General features: G+C 45.0%; 1 long non-coding RNA gene across 1 annotated transcript in view; it reads left to right on the top strand.

Moving 5' to 3' along the window:
• The window catches only part of LOC115086996, a 156,058-nt gene that overhangs the window by 62,101 nt on the left and 75,116 nt on the right, over positions 1–18,841 (top strand). The window contains exon 2 of the long non-coding RNA XR_003855387.1: positions 1,433–1,492. This is a non-coding gene — a long non-coding RNA (uncharacterized LOC115086996). The remainder of the gene's footprint in view (positions 1–1,432; positions 1,493–18,841) is intronic.

The following is an 18,841-nucleotide window of genomic DNA, read 5'->3' as shown; positions in this document are numbered from 1 at the left end:
AGTTCTGCCCTCACAGAAGTGTGTGTGCATGCACCTGTATACACATCTGCACGTGCAGATGCACTTACATATGCACACAACTGGCCACGTCTACATTCGCAATTTTACAAAGTGTGCACAAATTGCAAAATACACTTCTATGCTCATGCGCACCCATTGCGAATGTTCATGGATACAATTGCACATATTTTAAAGTTACCATTTTAGGACACTCAGTAAAAGTCCAAAATGTACATTTAAAACCCCTGTATTGTTGAGAGAGATTGGATTTTAAGAAAAATATGCTATAAAAGAAATGGGCAAATATAGCTCTACATATATAGAGAGAGAGAGCAAGAGAGAATCAAACTGTAGTACTTCAGTACTATGATACTTTATAAAGTTTTATTTCACTGTCCACAGAAAAGGAAAATATATTGATGGTAGTAATGCGGCTGTGAAATTGAAGACACTAGCATATAATTTCTCAAGTCAGAAGGTCATGATTTTTTCCATTTCAGTTTATCACTGTACTTCATCAGCTGTGAGCACATAGCACTAGCAGAAAATTGTCTAAATTACAACTTGGTATGCACAGGTACAGGACCACTTTATCAGCCCCTTGTGTCACTGCCTGGGCTAATAGGTTGCTATGGTAATTTCACAGTCATGACATAACCTGTGATGTCAAACTAAGAATAAAGATACCATAAACAAAGAAAAATAGTAAGTGTTAAAAAAAAAAGGCAAAAAACTGTGGTTTCTTGGAATAAGACAATATTTCAACAGAAATATCATACCACCTGCATCACTTTGACCATATTGAGTACAGATGAAATGGCCCTCTTACAAATCTCCTGAAAAATGATGCAGCTATGTGCCTAATTAGGAACAGGTAACTCATATCTCAGATGGCTGCATCAAATGTATCTCTATTTTTTTAATTCCCTTTGAATGAGAGATTCAATTATGTATCCTTGACTACAATAAAACAGCACCCTCTAGCAAAAAAGAAAGCCACAGAGAGCAGGAACTCTGAGTTAATTTTCACAGTGAGTAAATCAAACACAGAGGGATGCCAACCCATATAATACTGGATGCTCATCTCAAGACAAAGAAAAAAAAGAGGTCAACAAAACAAGCCCATGGTACATCGTTTTATTGATGAAGTTTCCCTCTCCCAAGAATGACAGTTGGACCTTTGGGTTCATGATTCTCATTTCCCATCTAATGCAGAAGTGGTCACGACGTTGATAGTAAAATTTCACACAATCCATATCACATGTCCATTTCATAAGATATATAAAGTTGCTTAATATAAATGTAAATGTTATCCTGCATTATTTAATCACCATGTTCTATGTAAACCGATACGATGTGCAAACGGGTATCGGTATCTAAAAGCCTTAAATAAATAAAATAAATATGTTCCCTCTTTCTTATTTTTCTTCAGCTGTCAGGAAAGGTTATTTTGCTGAAAATCTTGCTGGTGCCTGGTGGTTATATCCAAGAGGTAGGTGTGCATAAGCTTTTGTAGTGCTAGGATCAGAATCCATAATTCAGTTTTTTGCTGGCTTGGATGAAAGTTCCTTTGTACAGGAATATATCTGATTTATTTTTATTTGTACATTGTGATTTTAAACCTTTTTCTAATGTTTCTTAACATATCTTCTCTTGACATAAAAGTACTCCATGGGTGCAGGAATTTTATATGTATGTGTGAGTGGGAGAGGTGCAATAAAAATTTGCAACCACAATTATACATTATTTTTTCATCTGCATCTGGGCTTTTTTTTTGCTCAAGGGGGACACAGGGTCACCTCCCGATCTGCTGCTGGGATCCCCTTCCTCTTGGTAGTCTGTTCGATTTGCTGCTAGGGTTCACACCCTCCTGAGGGACCTCTCCATTTCCAGATCTGCCACTGTCCTTTGGTTCTTCACCCTTGTTGGAGGATTTTTCCTGGCTTGGGTTTACAGTTCCATTAGGCTCATGACCAGTCATTTGCTGTTACTCAGCTTAGATGGGTCACCCTCTCTAAGCCAAAGGGCCAAGACTAGGGAGGACCATGGAAAGAGAATGTGTACATACCCTTCCATCCTGCCTTTTTTTTTTCTGTTGTCTGAGAAAGGATACCCAAGGGTCTGACTCCCTTTGTTAGGGTGAGAATCTTTTTGCTTGCTAGAACAGTTTTTTCAGTGTATTTCTTTCATAAATCCCTCTGTCATTCAGAATTCTCCAGTGTAGGACTTTTCCATTCATAGCTCTGTAATTTAGGATTTTGCTATCCTTTGATTTAAAGTGATATTTCACTGCAAGTTACCAACAGTAGTGCAGGGGCTGTGACATACAAATCCCCTACCTGAGCCTCTGACTCATCTATTCAATGGTCATTTAAGCACCTTCACAGTAACGGGTCTGACAACCTTTTCAATTTTATTCTGGATGTCCTGGGCTGGTGGCGCATGTTACATAGATCCATTGTCCTCTTTTTTTTTTCCCCTCTGCTGCAGTTCACTTAAATATTAGCATGCTCTTTAACCTCCATCTCCCTTGGGAGGTGGGTTTCACTCTCCCCCACTTAAACTTCTTGTTGTCCTCAACAAGACCCACTCTCTTGCTAATATCTCCCTTTTAAATCAAAGTTTCAAGGCATTCCTTCATTACTTTTCGGTAATAGGCGTCACCTGTTTGTGTGCTACTGTCAGGGGGACATTTACTGGGTTTCCAGAGCTATCATAAGGCATCATTGTCCTACCTGTCCTTCTGGGCTATCGGAGTGGTAGTGAAACCAATTCCTCAGCCTCTGTAGTTTCTGATTCTCTCTGGGGGTGAATCTCATCTGTGGCACCTCTTTCCCTTTCTTGTTCCAGGTTGGCCATCCTTCTCATGCCATCCGTATCATCTTCAGTACCTTCAGTCCTATCATTACTCTAGAAGGCTTCTTGGATTTCCCTCTCCTGGTTTTCCATCCCCAGGAACTGTCTTACTAAGTACCCATCATGTGCCTGTTGGTTAGGGGTATGGTCTCTCCAATATGGCTCCCAGGTGAACTTCATATTTCTCCCACCTAACTCTTCTTCTGAATCCTCACTATCATATCTATCATGTCTGTCTTCTAGTGGATACTCAGTGGTCCTTACCAGTTCCTGATGGGGATTCCAACAAACTCCAAATGAGGTTGGGTCTCAGGTCTTAGTGCTCCCTTTCTTCTTGGTTGGGGGTGGAGAGGGTTCAGCTATAGCGTAGGGTTCCTCTAGAGTAAATAGCAACTATCCAATGGGTAGGAGATGATTTCTGTGTACCATTTTTACTGGTCCTTCACCCCATTCTGGCCTCATCCGGTAAACAGGCAGATTGTTTAGTTTTTCCTCAACAACATAGGGGCTAGACCTCCACCTATTAGCAATTTTGTATCTCACAGTCATCCCCCAGTTCTCTAAAAGTACTCTGTTCCCTGCTGTCAAATCATCCTGCCTCACCTTCTGGTCATATAATAGAGATGTGAATCGTGTCCTCGATCGTCTTAACGATCGATTTCGGCTGGGAGGGGGAGGGAATCGTATTGTTGCCGTTTGGGTGTGTAAACTATCGTGAAAAATCGTTAAAATCGTGAGCCGGCACACTAAACCCCCCTAAAACCCACCCCGACCCTTTAAATTAAATCCCCCACCCTCCCGAACCCCCCCCCCCCCCCAAATGCTTTAAATTACCTGGGGATCCGGCGGTGGTCCAGAACGGCGGCGGTCCAGAACGGTCCCCTCAATAGAATCGTGTTGTCTTCAGCCGGCGCCATTTTTCAAAATGGCCGCCGCAAAATGGCGGCAGCCATAGACAAAAACGATTCAACGGAGGAGGTCGTTCCAGACCCCCGCTGGACTTTTGGCAAGTCTTGTGGGGGTCAGGAGGCCCCCCCAAGCTGGCCAAAAGTTTCCTGGGAGTCCAGCGGGATTCCGGGAGCGATTTCTTGCCGCGAATCGTTTTCGTACGGAAAATGGCGCCGGCAGGAGATCGACTGCAGGAGGTCGTTCAGCGGGGGTTCCGGACCGCCGCTGAACGACCTCCTGCACTCGATCTCCTGCCGGCGCCATTTTCCGTACGAAAACAATTTGCGGCAAGAAATCGCTCCCGGAACCCCGCTGGACTCCCAGGAAACTTTTGGCCAGCTTGGGGGGGCCTCCTGACCCCCACAAGACTTGCCAAAAGTCCAGCGGGGGTCCAGAATGACCTCCTCCATTGAATCGTTTTTGTCTATGGCCGCCGCCATTTTGCGGCGGCCATTTTGAAAAATGGCGCCGGCTGAAGACAACACGATTCTATTGAGGGGGCCGTTCCGGACCGCCGCCGTTCTGGACCACCGCCGGATCCCCAGGTAATTTAAAGCATTGGGGGGGGGGGGGGTTCGGGGGGGGGGGGGATTTAATTTAAAGGGTCGGGGGGGGGTTTTAGGGGGTTTTAGTGTGCCGGTTTTCCTGCCCTCCCCCTTCCCCCGATTTACGATTTTTTTAACGATAAATCGGGGGAATTGGTATTGTATCGTGGCCCTAACGATTTTTTGACGATTTAAAATATATCGGACGATATTTTAAATCGTCAAAAAACGATTCACATCCCTATCATATATATGCTTGTTTCTGTGGCTCAGTTTGTAGGCAGACTCCGGAGACAACCTATAGGAAGCCCCCAACTGTTCTTTTAGCCTCTTCACATAGCCTTGAAAAGTCTGAGACAATGACTCATCTACAGAAACCCCAAAACACAGATCAATTGGCAACCGGGCCTCTCTCCCAACATCAGAAAATAGGGTGAAAACCTTGTAGCATCATTTTATGTGCAGTTGTAAGCATGCACCAAATAGCTCACATCTTAGCTTCAGTTCTTCTTTTTGTTGCGTGTCCCGGCCGCGGCAGGCCCGCAGCCAGGCCTACTCTCCTCCAGCTCCTGGACCTGGCCCGTCCTCGCTGGCAGCAGTGGGCAGCCGCCTGTACTCCCACTGCCTCCTCAGGCACTCCCGGTTCCTCTCCGGACCTCTCCGGCTCCCGGCGGGTCTCCCCATGTGTGCTGCGGGGAGACACCACCATCCCGTGTCCTGCTTCCTCCTAGGCACCACAGTGGGAAACTAACCCGTGGCCCCGGATGATGACATCATCAGGCCCTGCTATTTAAGGCAGGGCCCGCTATTCTTCCTTGCCTTGGTAACAGGTCTCCACACTAGTCGTGTGCTTCGTTGCTCATTCCTGTTCCTGACTTCATTCCTGGTTCCTACTCCTGACTCCGTTCCTGGTTCCTACCTAGCCTTTGCCTTGGACTGATTACTGGCTTTGACCCTTGCTTCGTTGAACCATGCTCAGGACTGATTACTGGCTTTGACCCTTGCTTCATTGGACCTCGCTCAGGACTGATTACTGGCTTTGATCCTTGCTTCATTGGATTATGCTCTGGACTGGCTTTGACCCTTGCACTGCTATACCTCGCCTAGCTCTTCTGCCTGCCCCAACTTCAGCCTGTTCCTGACCTCGCCTCTGGTATCTCCTTGGACTTGGCCTTTTTGGGCTTCGGCCTTCTACTGCCCGGGCATCACCTATTCTTGTTCTCTGGCCCATCATTGCCACCCGGTCCTCTGGATCCCTGCCTCATCTGGACCTGTCTAGGTCCCTCCAATACCTCTGCTGGTCGCTGGCTACCTACTCCAAACATCCACTGAGAATCGTCTGACAGAGGCCCAATTAAGACCAGCCAGCCTCGGCACACAAAGGCTCAACCTGCGGGGAACGAGGGCTGGTATTGGCAAAGCTCCAGTCGGCCTCCTTCTCCTGGTCTGCTCTGCCTCCCGACGGTGGGGACCCATGGGGCTTGCCCTACGGGTAGCATCAACCCCACCTCGGGCCAAGGGTTCACCACCAGTGCAACATTTTTGAGCTGGTTTCAATGTCCCCAACATGTTTAGAAGTGACCTGTTAAACCTCTCAGGCTTGAGATCTCTCTGAGGATGATAAGGAGACATGTGTGACTTCCTAAACCCAGCTACATGCAACATCTCTTTAATGAATCTGCTTTCAAAATCCCTCCCCTGGTCAGAGTGTATCAGGGCTGGGAGTCCATAGTTCACAAAGAATTTCTTCCATAATACTTGGACAACAGTATGTGCTCTCTAGTCCTTGGTGGGGTATGCCTGTTCATATCCTGTGAAATAGTCTTTCACAACCAGAATGTTCTCTTTACGCTGGGAGTCCATTTCTAAAGTCAAGAAGTCTAATCATACCAAGTCCATAGGGCCTTGACTAGTAATGTTTACTATCTCTACTGCTCTGTGCAGTAGGGTCTTTCTTTTTATACAACCAGTACATTGTCTACAATGTTTTTCAATATCTTGTGCTTGTTTAGGCCAATAGAACCTGTCACTCATCAGTTGTAGGACCCTCTCTGTCCCCATATGCCCCATGTCATCATGGACAGACTGTAGCACAGTTCTGTGGAATTTTTATGGTAAATATAGTTGGTCAGGATGACCCTAATTGGTATCTTTTCTTTCTCTGTAGAGTACCTGATTCTTCAAAAATAAACGATCCCACTCTCTGATTAGCAACTGAGTGTCTGGTTGGCTCTGATGGACTGCTTGAGCCCCCAAATTTCTCTCCTTCACCCTGAGCATATCACCAATCAAGGGATCAGTCTGTTGTGCTTGTCAAATGTTTTACAAAGTCAATCTTGGCATGTTAGTGGAGACCAGAGAAACAACATCACAGTAGGCAGGGAGAATGCTGTCGGGAGGTACCCCCATGCTGTCTGCAGCATGACATAAGTTCTCAGTATCACCTTTACTCCCATTCCCCATCTGGTTACACATTGCTGCCACTCAGGTCTCTGAAAAACTGTACCAAACCCCCTTGGTAGTTTTACTCCTCTTGGGCTGCCGGGGCAGTGCATCTGCGTCCCTGTTTGCACTTCCAGGTTGGTACTGCAATCTAAATTTGTAAAGGGATAATGCTGCCAATGACCGGTGCCCAGTTGCATCCAGTTTTGCAGTTGTTAAAACATAAGTCAGTGGATTATTGTCTGTTTTCACCTTAAACTCAACCGCATATAGGTAATCCCTGAATTTGTCTACAACCACCCACTTAAGAGCTAAGAACTCCAGTTTATGAGAAGGGTAGTTTCTCTAAGTTTTACACATAGATCACAGGTCTTAGTCCTTCTGGATGTGGCTGATTTAAAACTGCCTCTAAACTCTCCAGGCAAGCATCTATATGTAGTTCATAGGGTTTGCATGGGTCAGCAAAAGCAAGTACTGGTGCATTACACCTCACATTCTTGAGTCCATCTTACATGAACGGACTCTGATACCTTGTAATATTCGCTCTTGTCAGTCACCCTATGTTTCTGCTTCTTGTTTACGGGTGGATAACCGTTCATCAACCCCAACAATGGGCTTTCAATCTTTGAATAATCTTTCACAAACCATCTGTAATAACCACTAAAGAAAGGAATGTAACTCTCTGAGGTTGGCTGGACAGGGCCAGGTGTTGAGGGCAGCTATCTTATCAGGGTCTGTGGCCATTCCCTCCTTAGAAACAATATACCCAACATACTTAACCTCAGCTTGACAACATTTGCATTTGTCCAATGATAATTTTAGGCCACACTGTGCCAACTGAGCAAGTACCTTGAGCAGCCTTTCTTCATGCTCCTCTAGGGTTTTCTCAAAGACTATCAGGTCATCCAAGTATACTAGCGCTTCTAATAGATTAATGTCCCCCACAGTTTTCTCCATTAACCTTTGAAACATAGCTGGGGCACCTAAGAACCCTAGAGGAGTGGTTAAAATTGGTAAAACCCTAATGGACATATAAATGTGTTTTTTTCTTTGTCAACCTCACTCATGGATATTTGGTAATAGCCACTGCATAGGTCTAGAATAGAGAACCATTGACTTCCAGTCAGAGAGTCAAGGGCATCCTCAGCTTGTGGTGTAGTATACTGGTCAGGTGTGGTCCTGGAATTTAGGGTATGGTAATCAACACACAGTTGTACCATCCCATCCTTTTTCCTAACAACTACAATGGGGGAGGTATAAGGACTGCGTGATTCGGTGATGTTCCCTGCCTGCCTGAGCTCCTCCAAATGTCTTCTTACATCAGCTAAGTCACCTGGGGCTATTCTTGATCTTTCCCAGAATGGGGTGCCATCAGTAAGATGTATGTGGTATTCTACACCCTTTGCACACCCCACATCCCACTCAGACCACGGGAACACACTAGCATGTTGTGCTAATTTTTGTTGTAGTCTGGCCTTCCAAGATGGGGGAATCAGGGAGTCTTCAAACTGGAAAACATTCAGGTCAATTGTCTTGGTACACCTCCCTTTAGTTTCTACTCTCTGTACAGTCTCCATTCAGCTCACTGTAACCACTTTGATCCCTGAGAGGTAACTGGACAGGGTGGCAAGACTCTTTCTTCAGTCTAACAAACACTTTATGTATCCTTCCCCATCTAGAGTTAGTACAACATTCTGCATCAGCAACCCTACAGGCAATCTTATATTGGTGCCTCAATTATCACTGTGCTGTGTGCAAAGGTGGCATCGACCGTCAAGAGGTTATTTAACTCCTTCACACCTCCTGGGGGTATATCAATAGGGGTTTTGCTCCTTTGCCGTATCTCCCCCACTATATCCAGCACCTGAAATTTGTGCTGTCCCCCTTCAAAGTATGCTTGTAAAAGCATTACATCTGGGTAGGGATACTAGTCTTGGCCACCCATGGCCTCCTGACATGCCTATGCCAATCTACCAAACAAGTGCGAATGGGTACATAATAGTGCTAGGATATGGGTTCCAAACTGGGAATCTGGACATGCCAGCATCAAAGCTTCTAGCTGTTGGGCTTCTACAGTAAGGTATTGGGTACTCCACTGTCAGTACTATATAGCCCTCATAGGGTCAGCTATGGTTATTTATGCCCCTCAGCTCCAGCCCCTGCTGTGGTTGGATTCAGATGTGTGACAACCTAGTATCATGGAAGCTCCAGTGTACAAGGAAGACTTGGGACCCACTATCCAATAAGGCCTGGGACTCACTATCCAATAAGACCTTCAATTCAGATTGGGACAATTATTTTGGTTAATCCAGTAATAAAAGGTAAGTGGAAGTACAAAACAAAAGTCCAAAATCCCGAAAAACTTCCACAACACATTTTTAACCAAGTTTCTTTTCAAAAATAGAACAGCATAGATTAGAGAACACTTGACTTGTGGTGACTCAAGTTCCTACTCTACTTGGGGACTTCTCCACCTCAAGATATGCCACTGTCCTTCACTTCTTCTCCCTTTTTGGAGGATTCTCCCTGGCTTGGATTTACAGCTACACTAAGCTCGTGACCGAGCCTGAATGGGTCACCCTCTCTCAGCCAAAAGGCTAAGACACAGGCAGGTCCATGGAAAGAGAATGTGTGCACACCCTTCCATCCTATCTGGCCTTTTTTGTTCTGTTGTCTGAGAACTGGGTACCCAAGGTTCTGACTCCCCTTGTTAGTCAGGGTGAGAATACGTTTACTTTCTAGGACTGTTTTTTCTCAGTGCATTTCTAATCCCTCTCTCATTCAGAATTATCCAATTTAGGACTTTCCAGTCATAGCTCTGTAATTTAGGAATTTTGCTATCCTTTGATTTAAAGTGTTATTTCACTGCAAGTTACCAACAGTAATCAAAGGGGCTGTAACATGCAAATCCCCTACCAGAGTCTCTGACTCATCTATTCAAGGGTTATTTAAGCACCTTCACAGTAAGGGGTCTGGCAACCTTTTCAATCTCATTCTGGGTTTCCTGTGCTGGAGTCTCATGTTATATGACTGAATTGTCCTTTTTCTCTCTGCTTCAGTTCACTTAAATGGTTGCATGCTCTTTAACCTCAGTCTCCCTTGGGAGGTAGGTTTCATAAACATTTCAGTTCAGAAACTATAGGCATCTTAGGAAAGTTAATCAAATGTATATTGCAGTGCCTTGAACATTTTTCAAACATTTCCAAATTCCTTGAAATTAACAAGTTAACCTTAATTGTTATAGCTTGTGTATTGTTACACTCCATAGCATTATTTTCTACTTGTTCTAGATTAGTTTTAACCATATTCAAATTGTGCTCATATTCCCCAAGTTTAGTCATAACATAATCAATTTGTGATGAGATCTCACATGGGTGCCCAAATATTGGCCCATAGCCAACTACAGCTTCCCAAACTGGCTCCATATTTATTTGTTTTAGGTACTGAAATACATACGATTCCATTGAGGAGACCTCTTTAAAAAACAAACTTGGTACCAATCAATTAAGCATTTCACTTCCCACTGTGGTGCTCAGTTTCGCCAGCCATTCCTCCTGCTAAAATTCTCCAGTAGTCTGCTAAAACTTTAGCAGGAACTGGAAAGGAACCCATGGTACAAGTCCCAACTTGTACCATGGGTACTGTTGGGTACTGTAAATAATTACTAAATTAGTAAATAATTACTAAATTTTTTATATTTCCCCATACAGTTCCTGTTACTCCTCACTCTCCCTCTTTTCAAGCTCTTTCCAAGTTATTCTACCCCTGGTTTTTTGTAACTGCTTCCCCCTTGCACAAGTTTAGTTCTACTGTTCGTTGCACCCCTTGTTCTATGTAAACCGGCATGATGTGACTTGTTCATGAATGCCGGTATATAAAAAAATCTAAATAAAATAAATAAAATAAACTTCTCTCTCACTCCCTCGACTGCTTCTGAAATACTAACATCATCGGTTGATGACTAAGCAGAGACTGCAACTTCAAGAGATCCCATCATAGGCTGCTGGGAATAGCCCATACCTTGAGGCTTAATGATGTCTCCAAATCAAGGGAATCTGAGGGTCCACCTGTCGCTCTCGGAAATCTCATCAGTTTCCCTCCAAATCTAACACTATGATCACTCATCTAGATAAGGGGTTCAATTTATAGGGCCTGCTGGAGTCTAAATTTTGGGTTCAGATTGAAACATCTGTTGTCTACCCTTATGTTTCACCATTAATACAAGTAAATCATCAAGAACATTTAAAAAAATTAACATCCCAAGCAGGTTCATGTGTACATGTGACTGCCATCTTGGATTCCTCTGTAAAGGGATTTTCTTTGATACAAAATGTTTACAGATATATAATTAAGTTTTGCCATTATTTTTCTGTAATCGTAGCTAATGTGTGCCATACTTTCCAGCAATAATTGTCCAGTTGAAATGGATTATAGTAGCATAAAACTGCAGGAGAAAAAAATGTCATCCTTCCCTAAGACAGGACAATTTTCAAAAACCATTACCATTGGTAAATGGTTATTTTCCACCTGAAATGGGGTCTTTAAAGGTTTCCCACCCTATATGCAGGTAAAATCACATGAATAGGGCCACTACATCCATAACTTTACCCGCATTGAGAAGAGGTGCTCCCACAGCTTGGGTTGGCATAAGGCTTGTAAGTATACTTTTGCATTTTTGAAGTATAAATGTAACTTTACTCAGAAAAAATACCAGCAGGAAAAGGAGGGACAAAGTTGTACCGTATTTTCCGGCGTATAAGACGACTTTTTAACCCAAGAAAATCTTCTCAAAAGTCGGGGGTCGTCTTATACGCCGGGCACACCTGCTCTCTGACCAGTTTCTCTCAATCACACACACGCTCTCAATCAAATGCATTCTCGCACTTACACACAGGCTGGCTGCTGCTTCTCTCTCTCTCTCTCTCACTTCCACTCCCACCCCCGAGCACAAATAGTAGCTGCATCACCTCCTCCTCCAGCCCCCGCAGGCCAAGAAAGAAGAAACCCATCGGCCGCGGGAGGCTCATGCTGCTCTCTCCCTTTCCCGATTACCAGCTCCTTCGACTGCTCGGGGGCCGATGCTGCTATCTTTTCATTCGGCACGGCTTTCTCCTTCCCGCGCACCGCACTGCCGTTGCCGCTGGGCTGTCAGCACGTTCAAGCCCAGCGGGAACGGCAGCGGTGCAAAAAAAAAAAAAAAAAGCTGTGGCATTCGCGGCTGGCCTTGTCTTCTTCCCGCCCCCCCCCCCCTTTGAACCGGAACAGGAAGTGATGCGCGGGAAGAAAGAGCCGTGCCGCGTGAAAAAATAGCAGCGGCGACAGCAGCATTGGCCCCCGAGCAGTCGAAGGAGCTGGTAATCGGGAAAGGAGACAGCAGCATGAGCCTCCCGCGGCCGATGGGTTTCTTCTTTCTTGGCCTTCGGGGGCTGGAGGAGGAGGCTGCTGCAGCTACTATTTGTGCGGGGGGGGGGGGGTTGGAAGTGTGTGAGAGAGAGAGAGAGAGAGAGAGAAGCAGCCAGCCTGTGTGTAAGAGAGAGAGAGAGAGAAGCAGCCAGCCTGTGTGTAAGTGAGAGAGAGAGAGAGAGAGAGAAGCAGCCAGCCTGTGTGTAAGTGAGAGAGAGAGAGAGAAGCAGTCAGCCTGTGTGTAAGTGAGAGAGAGAGAGAGAAGCAGCCAGCCTGTGTGTAAGTGAGAGAGAGAGAGAGAAGCAGCCAGCCTGTGTGTAAGTGAGAGAGAGAGAGAGAGAGAGAAGCAGCCAGCCTGTGTGTAAGTGAGAGCATGCATTTGATTGAGAGCATGTGTGTGATTGAGAGAAACTGGTCAGCGAGCTCATGTGTGTGAGAGACAATGAAAGTGACTGCTCAGAGAGATGACTGATGTGTATGTGAGTGTGAGAGAGAGAAAAGCATGGAAGTGAGAAATCTGGGTATGTGAGAAAGCATGGGAGTAAGAAGCCTGATTATGTGAGAGAGAGCATGGGAGCGGGAGGACTGGCTGTGTGTGTGTGTGTGTGTGTGTGCGCGTGCATGAGAGAGAGACTGGTTGATAAGGTGACGGTGTGTGAGGGAGAAAGAGACTGCTGTGTGTGAATGTGAGAGAAAGAATGTGATTCAGGGAATGAGAAGCCTGTGCACGTGGAGAGTGAGCATGGAAATGAGAGAGAGACTGGTGTGTGTGTGTGTGTGAGACAGAGAAAGTGATTATGAGAGTGAGAAGCCCGTATATGTACGGTAAGCAGAACACGGGAGTGGGAAGCCTGTGTGTGTGTATGGCATGAGAGAAACTGTTCAGGAAGGTGTCTGGTGTGTGTGTCAAAGACTGTTTGGGAAATGATTGGTGCGTGAGAGACAGAAACTGGTCATGGGGGCATGACTGGTATGGTGTGTGTGTGAGAGACATGGGCCCTAAGGAAGAGGAAGAGGAATAGGAAAGCTGCTGGAGGGGGTAAGGAAAGGTGGCTTTTTAAGTTTATTTTTCTTCATTTACTGCCATTTTAATTATTTAATATTATGTGATGTGTCTGCTTTTTTGAAATATTTTATTGGTGTTTGGAGAATGTTTAATAGTTTTTATGAGTTTTTAATTGTTGGATGTTATTCTGTTCATAGCTGTTTTGAAACATTTATTCTGCTTATTAGTATAGTTTTACAATTATTTATGTGTGGGGATCTATAGCTGCTTGCTAGTTCTGTTTTCCTAATAAGAGGTATATTGGTTTTTAGGGCCTGATATACGGTATTTGTAGTGTTGCCTTTTCATAGATAGGGTTGCTCCTGTTTGAGTGTAAAATTATTTTTTTTCTTAAAATATGTATAAAAAAGGGGGGGTCGTCTTATACGCCCAGTCGTCTTATACACCGGAAAATACGGTACCAATACTTTTTCTTGGCAATTCAGTTTAATCCAGCCATGTTTTTGGCCCAGTAGTCCCTTTTTTTTATCCTATTTCTTCAGCACCATCTGAATCAGTGCTGGGATTCTGGTGCCATGAGCCTTCTTTCCACAGCTTCCTCCCTCCAACTGTTCCTAGCCTGGTCATTATAGCAACAGCCTTGAGATCAGGATCCATGCACTAGAGATTTTACTGGACCTTGTATCATGGGCTATAAATCCAGCAACCAGGTGTTAAGAACATAAGAAAATGCCATACTGGGTCAGACCAAGGGTCCATCAAGCACAGCATCCTGTCTCCAACAGTGGCCAATCCAGGCCATAAGAACATGGCAAGTACCCAAAAACTAAGTCTATTCCATGTTACCATTGCTAATGGCAGTGGCTATTCTCTAAGTGAACTTAATAGCAGGTAATGGACTTCTCCTCCAAGAACTTATCCAATCCTTTTTTAAACACCGCTATACTAACTGCACTAACCACATCCTCTGGCAACAAATTCCAGAGTTTAATTGTGCGTTGAGTAAAAAAGAACTTTCTCCGATTAGTTTTAAATGTGCCCCATGCTAACTTCATGGAGTGCGCCCTAGTCTTTCTACTATCCAAAAGAGTAAATAACCGATTCACATCTACCCGTTCTAGACCTTTCATAATTTTAAACATCTCTATCATATCCCCCCTCAGCCGTCTCTTCTCCAAGCTGAAAAGTCCTAACCTCTTTAGTCTTTCCTCATAGGGGAGCTGTTCCATTCCCCTTATCATTTTGGTAGCCCTTCTCTGTACCTTCTCCATCGCAATTACATCTTTTTTGAGATGCGGCGACCAGAATTGTACACAGTATTCAGACTATGATTTCTTCTCCCACCTCCTCCCCACTCCCAGAGACTATGAGTCTGAAAATGCTGTGTTCTACATCTCATTGGGTTTGTAGATACTGCATTAAAATGTGGTTTAGCATAGCTATTAGATTCTCAAGTAAGAAATGTTCCCTGCCAGTTCTAATGTGCTTTAGTAGATAGATCCTGTGGTCTAATTTTAGAAAATATAACTTTTGACATGATGTCTATTGGAGCAAACTCTATTTTCATGAAGAAAGAAATGACTATATTGACACCTGTTTTAGGTACTCCAGTTTATTGTGGTTATGGGTAAAAACACTTAACAAGGGACATAACATTCACCCAGCCCTGAAACCACTGTTTTGTCTACTTTTATAAAATATAACTTGTGTCATTATAGTTAAATGTGCAGGCAATGTTTTGACTTTAGAATCAGGCAGTGGGTCACAGATAATCATAACCTATGAACACAGTATCTGAATAATAAGTTGCCCTGGCGCCATCCATAATTTCTGAAACTGCACAAAATGACGCTATCAGGAATGGATGAGACATGTTTCTCCCTTAAAACTGTTTAATACATAGTGTCTGTCGATGATCCCTGCCTCCGTTGGGCCGCACCTCACTAGTGCCGGTCCTTGCTCTCCTGGTTCTCTGGGCTCTTTTCTTTCCACTTTCTAGCCGCTTGCCCCAAACGTGCCCCTCCTCCAAGGAAACATCCAGCGTCCCAGCCTAGCCAGAACTTCTCTGAGAGCTGGGGCTAACAAACACAGTTAGTCCAGCTTCCACCCCCACAGGGCTAGTGCAACACAAGTCTTATAAACAGTTCCATATGGCTCCAAAAAGAAAAAAAAAACAACTTTTTTTTTTTCTGTGCTGGCTTTCTCTCCAGTCCAGCAGCTAGGGCTGACCAGCCTATCTTCTGTTTCTCAAAACAGCCACAAAGCCTAGGCTTCTTGTCTCTTAGCCTGCTGCCAACGCCCAGCCAGAGGTTTGCAGCCTTCCCCCAGCTCCCCTTAAAGTTGAGCAACAGTCATCAGTGTTCCCAAACCGGAAAGCAAATTATACCTAAACAGTTCATAAACCCTTAAATAAAACATTCCTTTTGTCAATTAGGAATATTCCCCAGCCCCAGACAGCCTGCTTACTCTGCCTCCATACTGGATAAAGAAGACTCCTCTGTTAGGCTATCTACCTCCATTGCACTCTCCTCCTGCTCTGAAGAGCCCAGTATTTTGGCCAGCTCCACCACTCTGGCACACCCTCCTCCTCGATCAGCATTGGTTCTTCTTAGTCTAATTACCCCTCATTAGGCTCAGTTGGGTAGTTTGTTTCCTCCCCTATCTGTGGATCTACCTGAGCCTCTAAGAGCTTGGGAATTGTAGTCTGTACAAGCCTTGCTAGCGCCCTCTTTGGCCAGCGGGATGCAGGGCACAGTTGGTTCTTAGTATTTTTGTTGGGAGAGTAGGCTGACGCCCTCTCCCGGGATGTATTTGAACGGCCTAATATATTACTCCTGTTTGGGCCACTTTGTGTGTCCTGCGAGATGCAGGGCACAGTTGGTTTCTTACATCTTTGTTGGGAGAGTGGGCTGATGCTTCTCTCCCAGGATATACTTGAATGGTCTGAAATAGGCCCTCTTTGGCCAGCACCCTGCGGGATGCAGGGCCACAGTCATACTCCAGAACTTGTCGGAAGGAAGGCTAGCGCCACCCTCCCGGATTGTAAAGGGATGGCCTGAAATAGTCCCTCTTTGGCCAGCCCACGGAACTAGGAGATTTTTCCTTCAACTTATTCTGTCTTTTCTGCCCTTTGTAGGGTGGCGCTTCATCACAATAGACACTCTAGAACTGGAACAATATTGAGCAATGATACCTTTTTTGAGAAATAATACTCCAGTGTAAGGGAGTTGTAAGTAAAACATCTTTGAAGGGGTAGAAACTTCCCCTAAATCTAAAAGCCTCATCATGAGCAATTTCAGAATATGTAACTTGTAGCTGTAGGTCATACTGTTCAGATACTGATCTCATTGTCAGAAAAAGATAGAAAGTGTATTCATGCGATGGAAACAGTGACTAAGCAAAGCAGGTTTTTGTAACAGGTTAAAAGTTCTAAACCTAGATTAAATGGCATACACAATAAGTTTTATACTAGCAGTGCTATTCACTGGAAGATTAAAAAACAACAAAAAACCACAAAAATATTGTAAAATTGCAAGAAAAAACGACTAAATATAGATATAACGTTGCCGCAGATGATTAGAGGTCCGGGCGGTTCTCCTGTTGAGTTGATCGAGAACACGCTGACAGGCTTGATGATACGGTTAAAACAACTATAAATATATGTCTGATTATTTTGGGGAATCGGGCGTTCAATATAAGTTTTCTGATATGACATTTCCTTTTTGAAGACAAAATATTGTTACCCATAGTCCCCTTCTACTGAAAAATATGTACACTCCCTAATGATGTTTCATTTGATGGGGAGATTACTAACACAGTGAGGATAGCTTTAAAAGAAAAGCATGCTGTTGTGACCGCGGGGTACGGTCGCTTGCTCTGGAGAGATGTGAGCCCTTGAACCATGGCGCAGCTCAGGGAGGACACCCAAGACACGCACCAAGGGAGGTGAACGTGTCCAAGCACAGGCTTGAGCTGGAATAAGGCTGAGTGAGTAACATCACAGAAACTGGTACAAGGCAGGCTCAGACCTCCACTGGACCTACTCATACAAGTAAGATCCAGCAACGCAATGCTGGTCTCAAGAGTAGCCATCCAGCCACTCAGTAGCCCTTCTGGACCCGCCACTTAGGAAAGAAGAGTACATGAGGCCAGGTTAAGGCTGAGGGCAGGAACATTTCAAGCCATGGAACTGAACAATGACATGAGGAACTTGGAAGACTCATACGAGGACTCAAGGAACCTGGAAGAGTCAGGTTCTGATTCAGGATTCAGGCACTAGTACAGGGTGAGAACTGCACCGCAGGGCGCCCTCATAGCCACCCGTGGATGGTTACGGACCACGCTGAAGCAAATCAGGCTCTGTGCTTGAGTCTTGGGCATAGACGGATACAGGAAAAAGGAGCTCCAAAGACCAGGAGCAGGGATCAAGGATTCAAGACTCAGGATTCAGAACTTGGATTCAGGAACAGACCTTGGCATTAAAAGCAAGGGCTTGCTGGAGACTTGTGCTACAGATGTGAAGACTGACCTTGTGCTGGTCATGGACTATGGCCTTGGGATGGTCACAGACTACGACGGTGGCACACCAGGAAAGGTGAACGAGAAGGAAACCTGGAAGCAGGAAGAAGAGCCGGAGGCTGGAACATCAGGACCTGGACTGGAACATCAGGAATATGAAACAGTCGAAGGAGCTCTGACGAGGAACAAGACCAGACACATCAAGAACATTCAACGAAGAAAAATCTGGACACAAGAAGACTGTTAGGGCTGTTCAGCTTGGAGAAGAGATGGCTGAGGGGGATATGATAGAGGTCTTTAAGATCATGAGAGGTCTTGAATCGGTTATTTACACTTTCGAATAATAGAAGGACTAGGGGGCATTCCATGAAGTTAGCAAATAGCACATTTAAGACTAACCGGAGAAAATTCTTTTTCACTCAACGCACAATAAAGCTCTGGAATTTGTTGCCAGAGGATGTGGTTAGTGCAGTTAGTGTAGCTGGGTTCAAAAAAGGTTTGGATAAGTTCTTGGAGAAGTCCATTGACGGCTATTAATCAAGTTTACTTAGGGAATACCTACTGCTATTAATTGCATCAGTAGCATGGGATCTTCTTAGGGTTTGGGAAATTGACAGGTTCTTGTGACCTGGTTTGGCCTCTGTTGGAAACAGGATGCTGGGCTTGATGGACCCTTGGTCTGACCCAGCATGACAATTTCTTATGTTCTTAAGACCGCAGAGGACCTTGACCGGAGAAGAAACCACAGGCAACTGTGAAGATCTGATGCAAAGGCTCCGACGAAGTGGAAGAGAGCCCTTTTATAGGGTTGAAGGTGAAGCAGGAAAATGGCATCATCCGTCGGAGCTGTGGGACTTTTCCTGCTGCTTGCCCTTTAAATGTTAAACAGATGCACTGCGCACCTAAGCAGAGCCCAGGAAAGAAGGAGGAAGTTGGCGTCGGCAGCAACCCTGCCATATAGGGGTTGAAGGCAACAGTGGCGGCACTCCTGCCGCAAGAAGCAGAGATGACAGCAGCTTCCCCTGCCATGCAGAGATGGTCCGGACAGCAGCTCCTGCCACGAGAAGGAGGAGACCGTGGTGGCCCTTCCTTCCGCAGACAGCGGCATCGGAGGTGGCTCCTC

This window comes from Rhinatrema bivittatum, chromosome 3 (assembly GCF_901001135.1).
Source record: "Rhinatrema bivittatum chromosome 3, aRhiBiv1.1, whole genome shotgun sequence".
Lineage (NCBI taxonomy): Eukaryota > Metazoa > Chordata > Amphibia > Gymnophiona > Rhinatrematidae > Rhinatrema > Rhinatrema bivittatum.
Note: the sequence above shows the minus strand (reverse complement) of the source record. Positions and strands in the feature narration are given on the sequence as shown.